Genomic DNA, 19,748 nt, shown 5'->3' on the forward strand with positions numbered 1-19,748 from the left:
AAAGATGTAGGGCGCATTGAAAGGAAAGGTTTTTCATAACTCACCCGGCCACAGTTTTCAAAGGGGGAGTTGAGTTGCTATCGATTCACCAGAAGAGGAAGGAGGTGTCACCTGATAATTTGAATCGGACAGATTAAGAGGTTGTCTGAAATAACCTGCCTTGGGGTAAGAATGGTCGGAAGTAGGAGAGACCTCAGACCGGCGCTTCCGAACCAGAGTATCAGGTAAACCGGTAGAGATGACCTGTTGGCCACTGTGCCGGGTTGTCCGGCGAGCTTCATGCTGTTGAGTCTTCAAAATAAATTTTGGATCCAAGTGAGCAAGAGGATGAGAAAAGCTTACTTTCCGGATTGTTTGGCGAGTTTTTTGTGTTGGCATAGAGTCTGAACCGGAGGAAAGGGGAATTACCTCTACGTCCTCAGCCTGACTAGCTTCTGCCTCCTCCTGAGGAAGATCATTGCTAACAAGATGCATAAAAAGAGAGCCAAGTGAGTCAAGTTCTACCTCAACTTCTGGGTCATCAGTATCATCATCAAGTTCCATAGTAATCCGGCCAGCTGTTTTCCGCTTTGACGTCTGTTTTACGGCTTTGGTCTTCGGGCGGGTTGGTTTGACCACTTTATCTCCAGTTGGCTTTGCCGCTTTCTCTATGGATTTCCATTTCCAGAAAGGGTCATCACCCTATACATATAAAGAAGAAGGGTTACAGCTTGTATAAGTCAAAGATATTAGAGATGAAGAGGAAGTGTAATGCTTACAGCAGGCGGTTTGTTCTTGGTGTGGAAGGGATTCAGACCGGTTTGACTACAGACCAGTTCCGGTTCATTCAGAATTTTCTTTACCCCTTCAGTAACTTCTTCCTCAGATAATTGGATGTTGCAGTGGTGTTGAGGATCGTCAACTTCACCAGTATATTCGCACATTAAACCGGGACGTCGGCTTAGCGGCAAGATACTCCAGGATATCCAACAGCGCACAAAATCCACACCTGTTAAACTGTTTGCCATAAAGGCCCGGAGCTTGGTGATTTGAGGAGCGTATTTTGCCCTTTCTGAAGAGCTCAGGCGTTGTGGCATTGGGTGAGTATTGGATAATCTATGATCACGGAAGCCGGGGAGGGGATTTTCATCCTCAGGCGAAGTGTCTCTGCAATAGAACCATGTTTGATTCCATTCCTTTGGGTGGCTATGATGTTTGGCCTGAGGAAATTCCACTTCTTTCCGCTTTTGAATCGAGACACCACCAAGCTCTGTGTTCGGGCCATTCACAAACTCTGTGCGCCGGTTTAAGTGAAAGAAATCCCGGAACAGTTCTGCAGTTGGTTCTTCTTGTAAATAGACTTCACAAAAGACTTGGAAATTGCATAAGTTGGAGACTGAGTTGGGACCAATATCTTGTGGATGCAGTTGGAAGCTGGCAAGTATGTCTCGATAAAATTTTGACCCTGGCGGTTTGAAACCACGGCCTATATGGTCAACAAAGATTACCACTTCGGCTTGTCTTGGGGTTGGAGGATTCTCAATTCCTGGAACTCGCCATTTGATCTCAGTTTTCTTAGGCAGAGAGCCGATGCTAACCATCTCATTGAGTTGAGCCTCAGTAACCCGGGAACGAGCCTAGTTGCAGGCAGTGAATTGTTTGGCCATTGCAAAGCGAACAAACTGAAAATGAAAGGCCGGTTTACAAATTATGCATGATTATACACAAGAGACAAGGGAGTAAGAAACATACTGATATGATAAATGGTACAACCCGGAGACTAGTATAATGAGAAAGAAAGGTAATGCTAGCGCAGGATTGATCAGACACTGTTAAACCGGAGCATAATTATGAAGGTAACATGCTCTTCCGGTTTATCACAGGGCTAATGGCATGGACTATTTATACAATGATAAACCGCTTATATTGGTGCGAGGAGAAACGGATCTCACAGGAACATAGAAACAGATCTCACAGTGATGTATAAAACTTTCGGATCTAAAGATAAGACAGAAAAGCAAAAATAATTGGATCTTGAAGGGGTGCAGAACTGAAGCAATTTTTGATAGATTAGATCAGTTCTTTGCGCATAAGGATTTGTGATGACCATGGTAGGTAAGCTACGGCAAGAGATGCATCAAGCATGAAGTGTCCATCTATTAAAGGAAGAACATGGAAGAATAGCACTGATGAACTTCGGAAGAACTGCAAAGAATGTCGAAACCCTAGAACAGATCTATGGTGAAAAAAGCAGAGAACTTACCGGAGCTGGTGAGGAAGCGGAAGGGCGCCGCGGTTTTCTGGTGCGTTCAGGGCGATGCAGCGGCCAAGGTCGGAGTAGAGACGACGGTCGACGGTGGCGGCGGAGTTCCAGAGGCTGAGCGGCGCAAGGAAGATGACGCAAAGAGGGGGGGAAACGGTGAAAATGACCCCTCGGTCCTATTTATAAGGCAAAGTGAAAAAATGGCAAGTACGGGAATCGAGGAGCCCAAAAAATGGATAAGTTAATAAAGGTGTTGCCTCGATGACTGGATATATATTAAATGAAGGAAATCTCTGACATCAACGGATGGATGACGTCAGGACGGTTTATCGTAATTTTGAAGTATGACATCACGGTGGTTTACAAGATCAAAAATGAAGATAAGAGAGAAGATTTTTTCTAAAGTGTGGAAGATTGACATGAACAAGTTCAAACCAATCTGGGGCCTAATGTTGGGGATATTACTACTGGAGCTAAACCGGCCTTATGTAGCCGGGTTGACTCTTTGAAGATTAGAAGCCCATGAAGATGTAAAGATGATGGCGCTTTACGGAGGTCCCAAAGGCGGGTTATAGTCTGTAAATGTAAACCGGCCTAATCATGTAACTCGTATAGTAAGATAGAAAGAGAGAGGCCGAACCGGATACGTTTATAAACCGGCTTCGGGACTCTGTAGTCCGGCGGGCGTCAACCTATGTATATAAATGGACGACCCGGCCGCGGTTTAGGAACAGACAACAACAACAACTCGAGAGCCAGACAAAGCGGATTCGCTCCCTGGCCTTCGAAACCCTAGCAATACCAATCACAACTAGACGTAGGCTTTTACCTTCATCGAAGGGGCCAAACTAGTATAAAACCTCTCGTGTCCTTTGTCCCGATTAACCCCTTTAAGCTTCCTAGTTGCGATGGCCCTACGACTAAGTCCTTTCTCTAGGACATCTGCCCTGACAATTCCACGACAGATGGAGTACCTAAAAAACTTGGAGATCCAGGAATACCAACTTACCTTATATGTCATTAGCCCTTAACTAAGCCGCCATTACTTATTTGCATCATCATCACTTAACTGTTAATCTCACCATTAAATTGAACCGGCATGTTTCCTTTCTTTTCAGTTCGTCTTTGCACATCATGTCGTCCAAAGCACCAACCATCTATAACTGGGTTCCCTCAATCGTAACTGAGGAAAGTTTGAAGGAGTTTTTCACCATAGGATTTCTGCCAGGAAAATACGTCATGTCTTACCGTGCCCCTGACTCAGAAGAAGAACGGCCCAATCCAAGAGACGGCGAAGTGATTGTTTTTACTGACAACATGAACCGTGGCTTCTCACCGCCCGGCTCAAAGTTCTTTAGAGTGGTCCTCCACTTTTTCAAACTCCACCCTCAAGATATCGGGCCCAATTCCATATCTAACATCTATAACTTCCAAGTGCTCTATGAGGTGTATCTTCAACAAGAGTCGACCATGGAGCTGTTTAGAGAATACTTTTATCTGAACCGGCAGAACGAGTGCACCAATGGCCTCGGCTTAGAACTTGGAGGCATCTCAATTCAGCGCCTGCAGGGTGTTGTCTTCCCCCTCATAGTCTTACCAAGTCACCCAAAGGACTGGAATCAGACTTGGTTCTACTGTCAAGACATTTCACCGGCAAACGAGAAGCTGCTGCCGGGTTATCGCCCCGATCGTCTTGACTCCAAGTTCGCGCTTCCTGACAAGCTTACTGTCGCTGAACACAAGAGGCTGATACCATCCATCAAAAGGATTAACACTCTGTTAGGGAACGGGTTAACTGGAGTTGATCTGACCCGCTGCTGGATCTCATGGCGGGTCATCCCTTTAAGCCGTCGGTCAAAGCTGATGTATGAGTATGGTGGAGGCCCGGATGACTCTCTTTGTCACAGCCCTACTCAATTAACAGAAGAAGATATTGTTTCAATGTCAACCCTTCTGGCGAACGGGAAATACGAAGATTGCAGTATTGTCGGGTTAAACCCCTTCTGCAAGCTTAACCCGGTGCCAGAAGTAAGGATATTCTGATTTCCCTCCTTTGTATTTTTCCCAGCCGTATTGTTTTAATACTTGCCTGACATTTCATCTTGTTTTTACCTATCTGCAGGCCAACTCTGACTTTTGGAAAGTTAAATATGACCACGAAGCTGCCAAGAAAGCGAGAGCCGCCGCCATAAACGCCAAGAAAATGACCCGGAGGTCGAAAAAGAAGAAAAAGAACACTGTTGAAGATTGGATGAAGCTTGACGATACATCTGATTCAGAGGTTGTTGGGTATATTACTACTGGAGGTAAACCGGCCTTATGTAGCCGGGTTGACTCTTTGAAGATTATAAGCCCATGAAGATGTAAAGATGATGGCACTTTACGGAGGGCCCAAAGGCGGGTTACAGTCTGTAAATGTAAACCAACCTAATCATGTAACTTGTATAGTAAGATAGAAAGAGAGAGGCCGGACCGGATACATTTATAAACCGGCTTCAGGACTCTGTAGTCCGACGGGCGTCAACCTATGTATATAAAGGGACGACTCGGCCGCAGTTTAGGAACAAAGAACAACAACTCGAGAGCCAGACAAAGCGGATTCGCTCCCTGGCCTTCAAAACCCTAGCAATACCAACCACAACTAGACGTAGGCTTTTACCTTCATCGAAGGGGCCGAACTAGTATAAACTCCTGTGTCCCCTTGTCCGGTTTAACCCCTTTAAGCTAACCCGTCGCGATGGCTCCACGACTAAGTCCATTCACAAGGATATCCGCCGTGACAAACCCACGACAGAGGTAGCCCTTGATTCCCTTGGCCAATTTTTTAATAATCTTATTAACACTGATCATTACCAGGATGACACTGGGGCCAGTCAAGCCGTGGAAGCAGAGGTAACTATCATTTCCTCCAACTCAGAGCCCTTGCCAAGACAAAAAAATCAACGAGTGATCTGTAAAGTAAGGTTTTGTAACCCTTTAGCTCACTTGGATCCCAACTTTCGTTTGAAAAAGAAGCAACATGAAAGCCGCCGTCAAGCTCGGACCGAAGATGAGCCGGCTGTCATTCTTCAACAAGCTCCTCAGAAGCTCCTGAATGAGGTTTACTTCTTTTGTCTTTAACTCTGTTTTAATGGATCCTTTCCCTTGCATTACTTTCACTCTATTTTATCTTTTCAGGAGGTGTCTCGCTCTTCTGGTGACTCATCGCAAACTCAATTTCCAGCCTTCAAGACTACCCCTGGGTAATCAAAAATCCTCCTTTTTCTGGGTTGTTCAAATTGTATTTTTGTACTGACAGTCCTGCAACATCTCTCTTAGTGGCCAAGCTAAATCCAAGAAGGCAAAGGCAGCTAAACCGGCGGAAGACCCATCAATGCTTGCATCTGACCCGGCCAGGCCATCTTCTCCTCCTGAGCTGGGCGGTTGATGAGACCACTGTGAACCCTTCCGCAACTAGACCATCAAGCTCAGCCAACCCGCCATCACCGTCTACACAAGACGTTCAGATCACCGGGAATCGTTTTATTGAGCCGGGGATTCCAACTGTGCTGGCTCGCCACACGGCGAAACAAGAAGCATTGGAGAGGCAGAAAGTGCGCTTTGACGTTGCCAATTATGATCATCTAAATGCCAATGATATTTTATCCGGTTATCTCAGCCATGTGCACTCCAGTCGCGACTCTGAGATCAAAATGGTCAAACAGTTGCAGCTGAAATATGAGGTATGTTCTTTCGTCTTATCTATATTCTTCCAGCCCCCAAGTCTTCAGATTATGAGACAGCCGGAATGATCTGTAGACTTTAGAATATAGGCCAAGACCTTTACCTAATATAGGCCAAGACCTTTACCTTTGAAATTTTTCTTGAATTTAATAAAATAGAACAAAGCTTCACCTGTAGTCCCCAAGGGTCGGTTCCTTTTGATCATAAATGAGCCGGTACTTTAAATTGTTTTGTACTGTATTCAAAGAACTTCCGGCTTAACCTTGAGAAACTTGCTGAATTGCATACATTAGCCCCCAAGTGCCAAGTGTTGTTACTTTGTAAAGTACTTGGGACTTAAAGTATGTCTTTAGAGTCATAAAAATTTGTTTTGGCATACATTAGCCCCCAAGTGTCAAGTGGTTTTTTGCAAAATACTTGAGACTTGAATCTTGATTTTTGAACCGTAAGCAAAATCTTCACTCATCGGAGTGTTCTTTTTACAGAATGCCTTATCTGAACTGAACTCGCAATTGACTGATGCGAAGACTCGGCTAGCGAGTTAGGAGGCAGAAATCAAGGCTGCGAACTCCAAATTGCAAGTAAGTCTCTCTAAGACGGAGAATTTAAAGATCAGCTTCGTCGCCAAAAAGAAAACCTGGGCCGATGAAAAAATGCTTCTGACATAACGCGCCGAGAAGGCCGAAGCAGCCCTTGAAGAGGTTTCAACATAGCTAAACGATTTAAAGGGTCAGGTGTCTCAAATGGTGGCCGCCATCTTTGGTAAACCGTCTATCTTTAATCTTGTGTACATTTTGCTGATCCGGAATATAAGCCGCCAGCTGACTTTGTGTATAAAATATGTGCAGGCCCACGAAGCAAGAACCTGAGCCAAGATCCTTTGATTAAACTGAAGGCAGTGTACACTTTAGTAGAAAAACTGTATATTGGCGCACAACGGGCACTTGCCGCCATCTCTCCTGCCAATCAAGGACCCAACCGGCTCAGCGACGTCTTGAAGAAACTATCAATCCTGCCCGCAAGATTTCAAGAAGTGAAGCGCTCCTATGTGCGAGCCGGAGCTTTGACTGCCCTGAGCCGCTCCAAGGCTTGGGTGCCAGACCTAGACCCGGCGGACATGGCCAGAGGCTATCCTACTGTGAAGGAAGACGGATCTCCCTTTGAGCAGGATGACTTCATGGCTTGCGTGCGCGGAGTCCGACCTCAGGCAACTACCCTTGGAGATGACACCAACATCGACAAATACCAGCCGGGTTTTGATGCTGAAAATAAGAAGATGGTGACTCCTTCGTACAAGGTGACAGATTTGATCCTGCCTGTAAGAGAAAATACATTTGCCCCGGAAGTTGACCCGGGCCTGATCGACGAAGAAGCTGAATTTGTCGCCGTGAATGGTTTTGACTGGTCAAAACCCAACTTCCAGCCAACAGATGGCGGTGAACCGGCAAGGGAGGAGTAATAACCATCTTCATTGGCTTATAAAAAGCCTTGTAATAGTTTAGCTGTGAAAACACTGAATGCCTTGCCTATGCCATCGTGCATAAAACACTGTGCGAATCAGTATTTCCTGATGGCAACATATGCATCATATTTGATGATTGTTTCTGCAACACTTTAACTTTGTTCCTGTAGATACAAGAGAAAAGACTGGCTTGGCGGCTTAGAACCGAACGGGTTAAAACACCCGGTTTATAGCCAATATGTTTACCATAATAGAAAAACAGAAACATATATAAATAAAGGACAAGGGCTGAAACTAACCCTTTGGTTAATGCAGCGGGCAATTGTGTATAAATAATAGCCATACTTGTACCTTCGATCCTTAGACCACCAGCTTGAATAACCCGGGTAATGAAGTTGGTAACTCAATCTTTCTGAGAAGTCAATGCCTCTGAATACTTAATGATCATCATACCTTGGTGGCCTTGTTGTCAAAAAAATAAGCCGGTGAAGAAGATCATGCTAATTATTTGTGGAATTGAGACAACAAAAAACTAAAAGGCAAATAACAGGTAACAAGTACGATTTGACCTTATATTTAAAGGTTGGTGGCTTCTGATTCGAATACAAACAGTAAACCGGACCAAAAGGGTTAAGCTAAGGTTCGAATACGACCATATAGCCCCCGGTGGCTTTGGCGTTGCGCCGATCAAGAGGGTACCAACAGCTATGTTCTCTTTGGTTCGAATACGACCTATGTTTGAACAGGAAGCCCCCAAATGACCTTGAGAGGTTTTTAACGACCCTGATTCGAATACGATCCAAGTCGGACCCAAAAGGGGTTAAGGTATGATTCGGATACGATCAAGAAGCCCCCAAGTGAGTTTGGCCTTGAGCCGATCAAGAGGGTTACGACAGCTATGTTCTCTTTGGTTCGAATACGACCTATGTTTGAACAGGAAGCTCCCAAGTGACCATGATAATTGCAGCTAGATTCGAATACGATCATAAGCCGGGACCAAAAAAGGTTAGACTTGATTCAAATATGATCAGCTCCTTAATAGTCATTTGAAAATAAGAAATAACAAAGATGCATAATCTTTGAAAAGAAAAGAGACCGATGGTCTTACTTTATTGCCTATCATGGTATATACAATGTTAAAGAATGTACATGATGAGAGTCGGTGGCTCAGGTGTAGTATGGCCGAAGTTGAGCAATGTTCCACGGCAGGTGGGTCTCCTCCTCCGACTTACGTGAGTCTTTGTGCTCTCGAACGTCAATGAGATAATACAACCCGTTGTTTAAGTTCTTGCTAACCACAAAGGGTCCTTCCCAAGGTGGGGATAACTTGTGTGCATCTGACAGATCCTGGATGAGCCGGAGCACCAGGTCGCCTTCCTAAAAAGTCCTGGACTTAACCCGGCGGTTGTGATAACGGCGCAGGTCATGTTGATAAATTGCTGATCGAGCCGCTGCTAAGTCTATTTCTTCATCTAACAAGTCGAGTGCATCCTGTCTGGCTTGTTCACTATTAGCTTCAACATAAGCCGCCACGCGGGGCGAGTCATGACGGATGTCACTAGGCAACACTGCTTCTGCTCCATACACCATGAAAAAAGGTGTGTAACATGTAGACCTGTTAGGCGTGGTTTGATATTCCACAGCACCGATGGTAATTCTTCTACCCAACAACCCGGTGTTCGCTGTAAGGGAACCATAAGCCGGGGCTTGAGACCTTTTAAAATTTCCTGATTTGCTCTCTCAGCTTGACCATTGGATTGAGGATGAGCTACAGAAGAAACATCAAGCCGGATATGCTCACATTGACAAAACTCCTCCATAGCCCCTTGGGATAGATTAGTGCCATTGTCAGTGATAATATTGTGTGGGAAACCAAAGCGGAAGATCGCCTTTTTCATAAACTGAACCGTCGTGGCCGCATCACACTTACTCACCGGTTCTGCCTCAACCCACTTTGTGAATTTATCAACTGCCACTAAAAGATGTGTCTTTTTATCCTTAGACCTTTTGAAAGGCCCCACCATGTCAAGCCCCCAGACCGCAAATGGCCAAGTGATCGGAATCATCTGGAGCTCTTGAGCCGGAACATGTGCTCGTCGTGCAAATTTTTGACATCCATCACATCTGCTGACCAGATCCTCTGCATCAGCGTGAGCTGTCAACCAGTAAAAACCGTGACGAAAAGCTTTGGCCACCAGAGATTTTGACCTGGCATGATGACCACAATCGCCTTCATGGATCTCACGAAGTATTTCTTGGCCTTCTTTAGGGGAAACACACTGTTGAAACGCTCCAGAGACGCTGCTTTGGTATAGTTCTCCATCAGAAATCGTCATTAACTTAGACCGCCGGGTTATCTATTGAGCCAGGGTCGCATCCGCTGGTAACTCTCCCCGGGTCATGTAAGCCAAGAAGGCACTGTCCAATCTGGGATGATATGAAGAGCCGCCACCAACTGCGCCTCCGGGTCAGGAACAACTAAATCTTCTTCTGTGGGCAACTTGACAGACGGGTTATGCAAAACATCCAAAAAGGTGTTAGGTGGTACCAGCTTACGCTGAGATCCCAACCGGCTTAAAGCATCAGCCGCTTCGTTCTTCCTACGGTCAATGTGCTCCACCTGATAACCTTTAAAATGCCCTGCAACAGCATCAACCTCTCGGCGATAAGCCGCCATGAGAGGATCCTTGGAATCCCACTTTCCTGATACCTGTTGAGCCACTAAATCTGAGTCGCCAAGACATCTGACCCATCTCAAACTCATCTCTTTTGCCACTCGAAGAGCATGGAGCAAGGCTTCATATTCTGCTGCATTGTTAGTGCAAGAAAACATCAGCCGTAACACATAAAAAAATTTGTCACCTCGAGGAGAGGTTAAAACAACTCCAGCCCCCGAGCCTTCCAACTGTCTGGACCCATCAAAATGAATAGTCCAATACGTGTTGTCTGGTTTCTCTTCTGGCACCTGCATCTCTGTCCAGTCATTAATGAAGTCAACTAGTGCTTGAGATTTGATCGCAGTACGTGGTACATACTTCAACCCATGAGACCCAAGCTCAATGGCCCACTTGGCGACTTGTCCAGTGGCTTCTCTGTTTTGAATGATGTCTCCCAAAGGAGCAGAGCTAACCACAGTGATTGGATGACCCTGAAAATAATGTTTAAGCTTCTGGCTTGCCATGAACACCCCATACATGAGCTTCTGCCAATGTGGATATCGTTGCTTGGATTCAATTAACACCTCACTGACGTAGTAAACCGGCCGTTGAACCGGATGTTCCTTGCCAGCCTCCTTGCACTCCACCACAATAGCCACACTAATAGCGCGTGAGTTGGCGGCCACGTATAACAACAGCGGCTCTTTCTCAACTGGAGCAGCCAGGACCGGCGGCTCAGCAAGTTGTGTCTTCAGATTTTCAAAAGCTGAGTTTGCAGCATCGCTCCAAACAAAATCATCTGTTTTCTTCATCATCTGATACAAAGGCATTGCCTTCTCCCCTAACCGGCTTATGAACCGGCTCAAAGCAGCAACATGACCTGCCAGTCGTTGAACATCGTTGATGCATGTTGGTTTGGCCAGGGATGTAATTGCCTTGATTTTCCCCGGGTTAGCTTCAATACCTCGGTTGGACACCAAAAAATCCAAGAGCTTGCCGGCTGGGACTCCAAAGACACACTTGGCCGGGTTATGCATCATTTTGTAGACCCGGAGATTATCGAAGGTCTCTTTCAGGTCTGCGGCCTATGTTTCCTCTTTCCTGGATTTTACCACTATATCATCCACATAAGCATTAACATTACACCTAATCTGATCATGAAGACAGTTCTGTACACACCATTGGTAAGTCGCCTGGGCACTCTTAAGCCCAAAAGGCATAGACACATAGCAGAAAGCTCCAAAAGAAGTGATAAAAGCCGTCTTCTCCTGATCTTTGACCGCCATCTTAATCTGATGATAACCTGAGTAAGCATCCAAGAAACTCAAACGTGCGCAACCCGCCGTAGCATCGATGATCTGATCAATATGGGGGAGGGCAAAAGGATCAGCCGGACAAGCTTTGTTCAGATCGGTCATCGGTGTAATCCACACACATATGCCAGGTGCCATTCTTTTTTAGTACAAGCACCGGGTTGGCTAACCACTCTGGGTGAAAGACTTCTATGATGAACCCGGCCTCCAAGAGCCGGGCCACCTCTTCTCCAATGGCCTTGCGCCTTTCTTCATTGAACCGTCGGAGAAACTGTCTGACAGGCTTAAACTTTGGATCAATATTGAGAGTGTGCTCAGCGAGTTCCCTCGGGACACCCGGCATGTCTGAAGGTTTCCATGCAAAGATGTCTCGGTTCTCACGAATGAACTCGATGAGTGCGCTTTCCTATTTTGGATCCAAGTTTGCACTGATGATGAACTGCTTGGATGAGTCGCCAGGCACAAAGTCAACCATCTTGGTGTTATCAACTGATTTGAATTTCAACGCCGGCTCATGGTCTGTTGTTGGTTTCTTTAACGACGTCATGTCTTCCGGGTCAACATGATCCATGTAAAACTTTAACTCCTCTGTTGCACAAACAGATTCAGCATAGGCAGCATCACCTTCTTCACACTCCAAAGCTATTTTCCGGCTCCCATGTACTGTGATGGTGCCCTTATAGCCCGGCATCTTGAGCTGCAAATATACATAACACGGCCGAGCCATGAACTTGGCATAAGCCGGCCATCCAAACAGAGCATGATATGGGCTTTTGATCTTTACCACCTCAAAGGTTAATTTTTCTGCTCTGGAATCATACTCATCCCCAAAGGCTACTTCCAGTTCAATCTTACCCACTGGGTACGCCGACTTGCCCGGAACCACACCGTGAAAAACATTGTTGGATTGTTTAAGACTCTTATCAGTCAATCCCATCCGACAGAACATCTCATAGTAGAGGATGTTGATGCTGCTGCCTCCATCCATGAGTACCTTAGTGAATTTGTATACACCAACCTGAGGCGCCACTACCAAAGCCAAGTGACCCGGATTATCGACCCGGGGTGGGTGATCTTCTCTGCTCCACACAATAGGCTGCTCTGACCAACGTAAGTAACGTGGAATCGCCAGCTCAACGGCATTGACGGCCCTCTTGTGAAGCTTCTGGTCCCTCTTACATAAACTAGTGGTGAATACATGGTATTGCCCGCTATTTAGTTGTTTTGGGTTCCTCTGATATCCGGATTATTGCTGCTGATGACCTTGGCTGGGTTGCAGATTATATCCTCCTTGGTTACCAGGATGGCCCTGACCATGAAATCCTCCTCCACCTGAACCGGCGCCCGGGCCTTGGAAACTGCCTCCACCTAAACCGCCACCTGGGCCATGACCTCCATCAAACGCGTTTGAATTTTTAAATGCCTTCATGATCGTACAATCTTTCCACAGGTGGGTGGCTGGCTTCTCCCGGGTGTCGTGCCTTGGACAAGGTTCATTCAATAGTTGCTCAAGGGTGGGACCTGACCCGCCCGACCGAGGGGGTTGCCTGCCCTTGCGTCATTGATTTCCGCCTTGTGCATTGGTGTTAGAAACAAACTCATCAGCCTTGCGTTTATTACCTCCTTGATTTGTCGGGTTATGCTGGTGACCCTTGCCGTTGTCGTTCTTCTTTCCCTTCACTGTCTTTTCTTCGTCAGACACCGGGTCTTTGGTACTATCAGAATCAGCATACTTGACGAGAGCCGCCATTAACTGGCCCATGTCATTACAGTCACGCTTGAGCTGCCCCAACTTCTGCTTCAGAGGTTCCAAACGGCATTTTTTCTCCAACACCAAAACTGCTGAGCCGGCATCCATCTTATCAGACGAATGTATTATCTCCTTGACCCAGCGCACCCAATGGGTTGTAGACTCATCGTCCTCTTGCTTACAATTAGTTAGGTCCGCAATCGACATAGGATGCTTACACGTGTCTTTGAAGTTCTGGATGAACCAGGCCTTTAACTCCGCCCATGAGCCGATAGAATTAGGCGGCAACCCCTTCAACCAATTACGAGCTGTTCCATCCAACATCATAGTGAAATACTTGGCCATTGATGCGTCCCTGACCTCCAACAACTCCATAGCCATCTCATAACTCTCAATCCAAGCCCCGGGCTGTAAGTCAGCCGTGTAATTAGGCACCTTACGAGGCCCCTTAAAGTCCTTCGGCAGACGCTCATTACATATGGCTGGCACCAAGAAAGGGACGCCTCCGGTTCTTGTGGCCACTCCTGCCTCGACCGAGGTTGCTAGATAAGCCGGAAAAGTTTGATGAGCCGCCTGATCTGCCGCCATTTGAACTGCTCGTTCCGCCTCTTGTCGAATCCTCTCCTAATCCGCCAAGTTAAGAGCTCCAGCCCGCACCGGCTCATGCCTGTGTGGCTGGTTGTGGCGTTGAGCATTGCTTGACATGTTTGCAGATTCCATATGCCTACTCTAGCTCGGGCTCCGACTTGGGCGAGGAGTTGAATGGATCCTGTCTCGACTGTAGGAGTACGCATCCTGCTGTGCCAGAGCTGTTTGAAGAAGTTCTCTTACCCTCCGCGTTTCAACCGCCGCCGGTGAGTCGCCTTCCATCGGGAGAGCCGCCAAACGAGCCGATGCTATGATGAGGTTTTCCAAGGAGTTGGAGAAGTGACCCGGCGGTGTTGATACGTAATGAGGTGGAGCGGTAATTATACGAGGTGGTTCCATGGCACGCGGCTGAACCGGTGTGCTGGGTGTCGTGATCCGGTTTGCCTCCGGCGGGTTGCTTCCCCCAGCTCCGGGTCTATGGAATAGGTTCCTAGGATCAAGCGTCAGAGGTAAACATGACTGAGTTTTCTGATGCCTCCTTCTCATGACCTCGTTTGACGCGTTAAGATCCACCGAGAGCCGGAAGGTCTCCGCTTGAAGCTGTTGAGCACGAACGTCCAAAGCCGCCCGCTTTGCTGCCATCCTGACTTCCTCTGCGGCTAGATTTTCCTTAGCTTGCACCATCCCTTCACGTATGCGTGCCACCTCGGCGTCGTGGTGGGGTTTATCCGCCGGCTCTACCATGGCAGTCAATAGAGTCGTCAGTTTATCAATGAGGTCCATTAGAATCTGAGCCGGGGGCGCGCGGGGTCTCCTGACCCGGCTACAGCCGACCCGGTAGCTGTTGCCGCCGCTGTTGTAGAGTTCTGCCTGGGCTGTGTCCCTGCCATGAAGACTCCAACCCAATTCGGCGGCTCAAGAGGGTCCGGAATACTGCTGCCATCGGAACAGCCCCCGAGCATGCCGTCCTGCAGCTGGTACAAAGAGCCTGTCTCGCCCGTTGATGATGCAGTGTCAGAACAGACGGCCATCTCACCGCCCTCCACCGATCCTTCAGAGTATTCACCGCCGTGGACACAGCCTACGAAGGCATGCTTCACGACAGATTGAACCCGGGTGGTCCTTGCGCGCTGAGTTGTTTCGATGAGGTTGGTGTGGACGTCCGGCTCAGGGCCTGACTCGCTGATCCGGCCGATGAAGACGTGAATTCCGCCGAAGGGGACCCGGTACCCGTACTCGATTGAGCCGGCCTCGGGGCCCCAGCCTTCGTCGTCGATGTAGAGCTTGCCACGACAACTCTTGGTCATCCGGCCCACAGCGTATCCCTTGAGCCCTTCGAAGTTGCCCTTCAAGAACTCAAATCCACCATGCGCTGGCCCCACGGTGGGCGCCAACTGTCGTGGAATTGTCACGGCAGATGTCCTAGAGAAAGGACTTAGTCGTAGGGCCATCGCAACTAGGAAGCTTAAAGGGGTTAATCGGGACAAAGGACACGAGAGGTTTTATACTAGTTCGGCCCCTTACGATGAAGGTAAAAGCCTACGTCTAGTTGTGTTGGTATTGCTAGGGTTTCGATCACCAAGAGGCTCAATTCGCCGACTTGGTTCTCGATCTCTTGTTTCTTGCCCTAAGCCGCCACCGGGTCATCCCCTTATATACACGGGTTGACGCCTGGTGGCCTACAGAGTCCCGGCCGGCTTATAATCGTGTCCGGCTCGGTGACTTCCTTTACATGTCTTTCTTTACAAGTCTTTCCTTACATACGGCGGTTCATAATATCAGGCCTTAAGCCGCCTCCAGGCCTTTGGGCCTTCTATAAGATTTAATAAACTATCATCTTGAATGTTTACTGGGCTTCTTGTGTAACCCACCATTGGGGCTGACCCGGCCCCTTCTGGGCGGGTCATAAATGATAGTTATATCCCCAACACCATCCTTAAAAGTATAATTAGCAAGCATGGTGGATATTTCATATTCATGTATTTTTCTCTTATTGGTGATGATGTCTTTCATATACTTTGCATAAGGATGCATTTTCAAGATATCAGTCAAGCGAGTACGCAAAAAAACTGGCCTCAGCATTTCAGCAAAGCGTTCAAATTCATCGTCATCTTTCTTTTTAGTTGACTTGGATGGAAAGGGTATAGGTTTTTGAACCCATGGTTCTCTTTCTTTACCATGTTTCCTAGCAACAAAGTCTCTTTTATCATATCTTTTATTCTTAGGTTGTGGGTTATCAAGATCAACTGGTGGTTCTATCTCAACACCATTGGCCGATTCTTTATCATGTGTTGGTTGAGAGTCTTCATGAACCTCATCATTATATTTTTCTTTATCATTAGGTGAGTGTTCATTACCAGATTGAGTTTCAGTATCAGAGATAGAAACTTCACTTTCATTGTCAGGAGGCTTTTCTATTTTAGGTTCACTAGAAGTGTGCAAAGTCCTATCATTTTTCTTTTTCTTTCCAGAAGGACTAGGTGCACTAGTGTTAGCTCTTTGTGAATCTTGTTCAATTATTTTTGGGTGTCCCTCAGGATAAAGTGGTTCCTGGGTCATTTTACCTCCTCTAGTTGCAACTCTAACAACGAAGTCATGCATATTATGATTCATTTCATCAAGCAATTCTCTTTGAGATTTAGCAACCTGTTCTAATTGAGTTTGAACCATAGAAGCATGTTTTAAAACACCTCTAACATCATTTGATATTCTAAATAACAAGTCACTCAAGCGAACAATCATATTAGAGTTTGTTTCATAACATTTGCACTGAAGTGATCTTGTTTTCTAATATAGTTTTCAAACTCATAGAGGCATTGACTAGGATGCATATTGTGAGGATTATAATTTTCATTAAGCTTCATAAGAGAATTTACCTCTACCACCTTAAGCATTGGTGGTGTATTAAGCCCATGTATTTCTTTAATAGGAGGTAAATTTTTAACATCCTCAGCTTTAATACCTTTTTCCTTCATAGATTTCTTTGCCTCTTGCATATCTTCGGGACTGAGATATAATATACCCCTCTTCTTCAGAGTGGGTTTAGGCGGTGGTTCAGGAATAGTCCAATCATCATAATTTTTCAATATGTTATTCAATAATTCTTCAGCTTGAGCAATAGTTCGTTCCCTGAAAACACAACCAGCACAACTATCTAGGAAGTCCCTAGAAGCATCGGTTAGTCCATTATAGAAGATATCAAGTATTTCATTTTTCTTAAGAGGATGATCAGGCAAAGCATTAAGTAACTGGCAAAGCCTCCCCCAAGCTTGTGGGAGACTCTCTTCTTTAGTTTGCACAAAGTTAAATATTTCCTGCAAGGCAGCTTGTTTCATATGAGCAGGAAAATATTTTTCACAGAAGTAATAAACCATATCCTAGGGACTATGCACACAACCAGGAGCAAGAGTATTGTACTAAGCTTTAGCATCACCCTTTAATGAAATAATTTGAGGATAAAGTAATAGCGATTTTTCTCATCATGTGTAAAAAAGGGTGGCTATATCATTCAACTTAGTAAGATCTGCCACAACAGTTTCAGTTTCATAAACATGGAAAGAATCAGCTTCAACCAGAGTAATTAACTCTGGGTCAACAGAGAATTCATAATCCTTATCAGCAATACAGATAGGTGAAGTAGCAAACTTAGGATCACATTGCATTCTAGCATTCAAAGATTTTTCTTTATACTTGCATAGTAATTTCTCTAGATCGTCTCTATCATTGCAAGCAAGAATATCTCTAGATGCTTCTTCACTCAGGACATAACCTTCCAGTACCTTAGGCAGTTCATATCTAGGAAGGCTAGTTCTAGCAGGTGTTTTAGGAGTTTCAGTTTCAAGCTCATCATCAGATTCAACAACATCATGTTGTATAACTCTAGCAATTTGTTTATCCAGAAATTCACCAAGTGGCACATCATCATTATTGAAGGAAATATGCCCAAGAGGCAATAATAAAGTTATTATTTATTTCCTTATATCATGATAACTGTTTATTATTCATGCTAGAATTGTATTAACCGGAAACATAATACATGTGTCAATCCATAGACAAACAGAGTGTCACTAGTATGCCTCTACTTGACTAGCTCGTTGATCAAAGATGGTTATGTTTCCTAGCCATTGACATGGGTTGTCATTTGATTAACAGGATCACATCATTAGGAGAATGATGTGATTTACTTGACCCATTCCGTTAGCTTAGCACTCGATCGTTTAGTATGTTGCTATTGCTTTCTTCATGACTTATACATGTTCCTATGACTATGAGATTATGCAACTCCTGTTTACTGAAGGAACGCTTTGTGTGCCACCAAACGTCACAACGTAACTGGGTGATTATAAAGGTGCTCTACAGGTGTCTCCGAAGGTACTTGTTGGGTTGGCGTATTTCGAGATTAGGATTTGTCACTCCGATTGTCGGAGAGGTATCTCTCGGCCCTCTCGGTAATGCACATCACTTAAGCCTTGCAAGCATTGCAACTAATGAGTTAGTTGCGGGATGATGCATTACAGAACAAGTAAAGAGACTTGCCGGTAATGAGATTGAACTAGGTATTGAGATACCGACGATCAAATCTCAGGCAAGTAACGTACCGATGACAAAGGGAACAACGTATGTTGTTATGCGGTTTGACCGATAAAGATCTTTGTAGAATATGTAGGAGCCAATATGAGCATCTAGGTTCCACTATTGGTTATTGACCGGAGACGTGTCTCGGTCATGTCTACATTTTTCTCGAACCCGTAGGGTCCGCACGCTTAAAGTTCGATGACGGTTATATTATGTTTATGTGTTTTGATGTACTGAAGGTAGTTCGGAGTCCCCGATGAGATCGAGGACATGACGAGGAGTCTCGAAATGGTCGAGATGTAAAGATCGATATATTGGATGACTATATGCGGACATCGGAAAGGTTCCGAGTGATTCGGGTATTTATCGGAGTACCGGGGAGTTATGGGAATTCGTCGGGGAGTGTATGGGCCTTATTGGGCTTTAGGGGAAAGAGAGAGAGGCAGGCCGTGCGCCCCCCAAGGCCTAGTCCGAATTGGACTAGGGGAAAGGGTTGCGCCCCCTCCTTCCTTCTCTTCTCTTTTCCCTTTCCTTCTCTCCTACTCCTAGTACTTGGAAGGGCTCCTAGTTCTACTAGGAAAGGGGGAATCCTACTCCCGGTGGGAGTAGGACTCCCCTAGGGCACGCCGTAGAGAGGGCCGGCCCCTCCCCTCCTCCACTCCTTCATATACGTGTCCAGGGGGCACCCCATAGACAAAACAATAGATCTCTTGATCTCTTAGCCGTGTGCGGTGCCCCCCTCCACCATAATCCACCTTGATCATATCGTAGCGGTGCTTAGGTAAAGCCCTGCGTTGGTAGAACATCATCATCGTCACCACGCCGTCGTGCTGACGAAACTCTCCCTCAACACTCGGCTGGATCGGAGTTCGAGGGACGTCATCGAGTTCAACGTGTGCAGAACTCGGAGGTGTCGTGCGTTCGGTACTTGATCGGTCGGATCGTGGAGACGTACGACTACATCAACCGCGTTGTGCTAACACTTCCGCTTTCGTGTCTACGAGGGTACATGGACAACACTCTCCCCTCTCGTTGTTGTGCATCACCATGATCTTGCGTGTGCGTAGGAAATTTTTTGAAATTACTACGTTCCCCAACAGTGGCATCCGAGCCAGGTTTTATGCGTAGATGTCATATGCACGAGTAGAACACAAGTGAGTTGTGGGCGATATAAGTCATGCTGCTTACCAGCATGTCACACTTTGGTTCGGCGGTATTGTTGGATGAAGCGGCCTGGACGGACATTACGCGTACGCTTACGCGAGACTGGTTTTACCGCCATGCTATGCACACAGGTGACTAGCGGGTGTCAGTTTCTCCAACTTTAGTTGAACCGAATGTGGCTACGCCCGGTCCTTGAGAAGGTTAAAACAACACTAACTTGACAAGCTATCTTTGTGGTTTTGATGCGTAGGTAAGAACGGTTCTTGCTCAGCCC

The sequence above is a fragment of the Triticum urartu genome, chromosome 7A, assembly GCF_056163025.1.
Source record: "Triticum urartu cultivar PI428250 chromosome 7A, HENAU_Tu73, whole genome shotgun sequence".
NCBI classification, from domain to species: domain Eukaryota; kingdom Viridiplantae; phylum Streptophyta; class Magnoliopsida; order Poales; family Poaceae; genus Triticum; species Triticum urartu.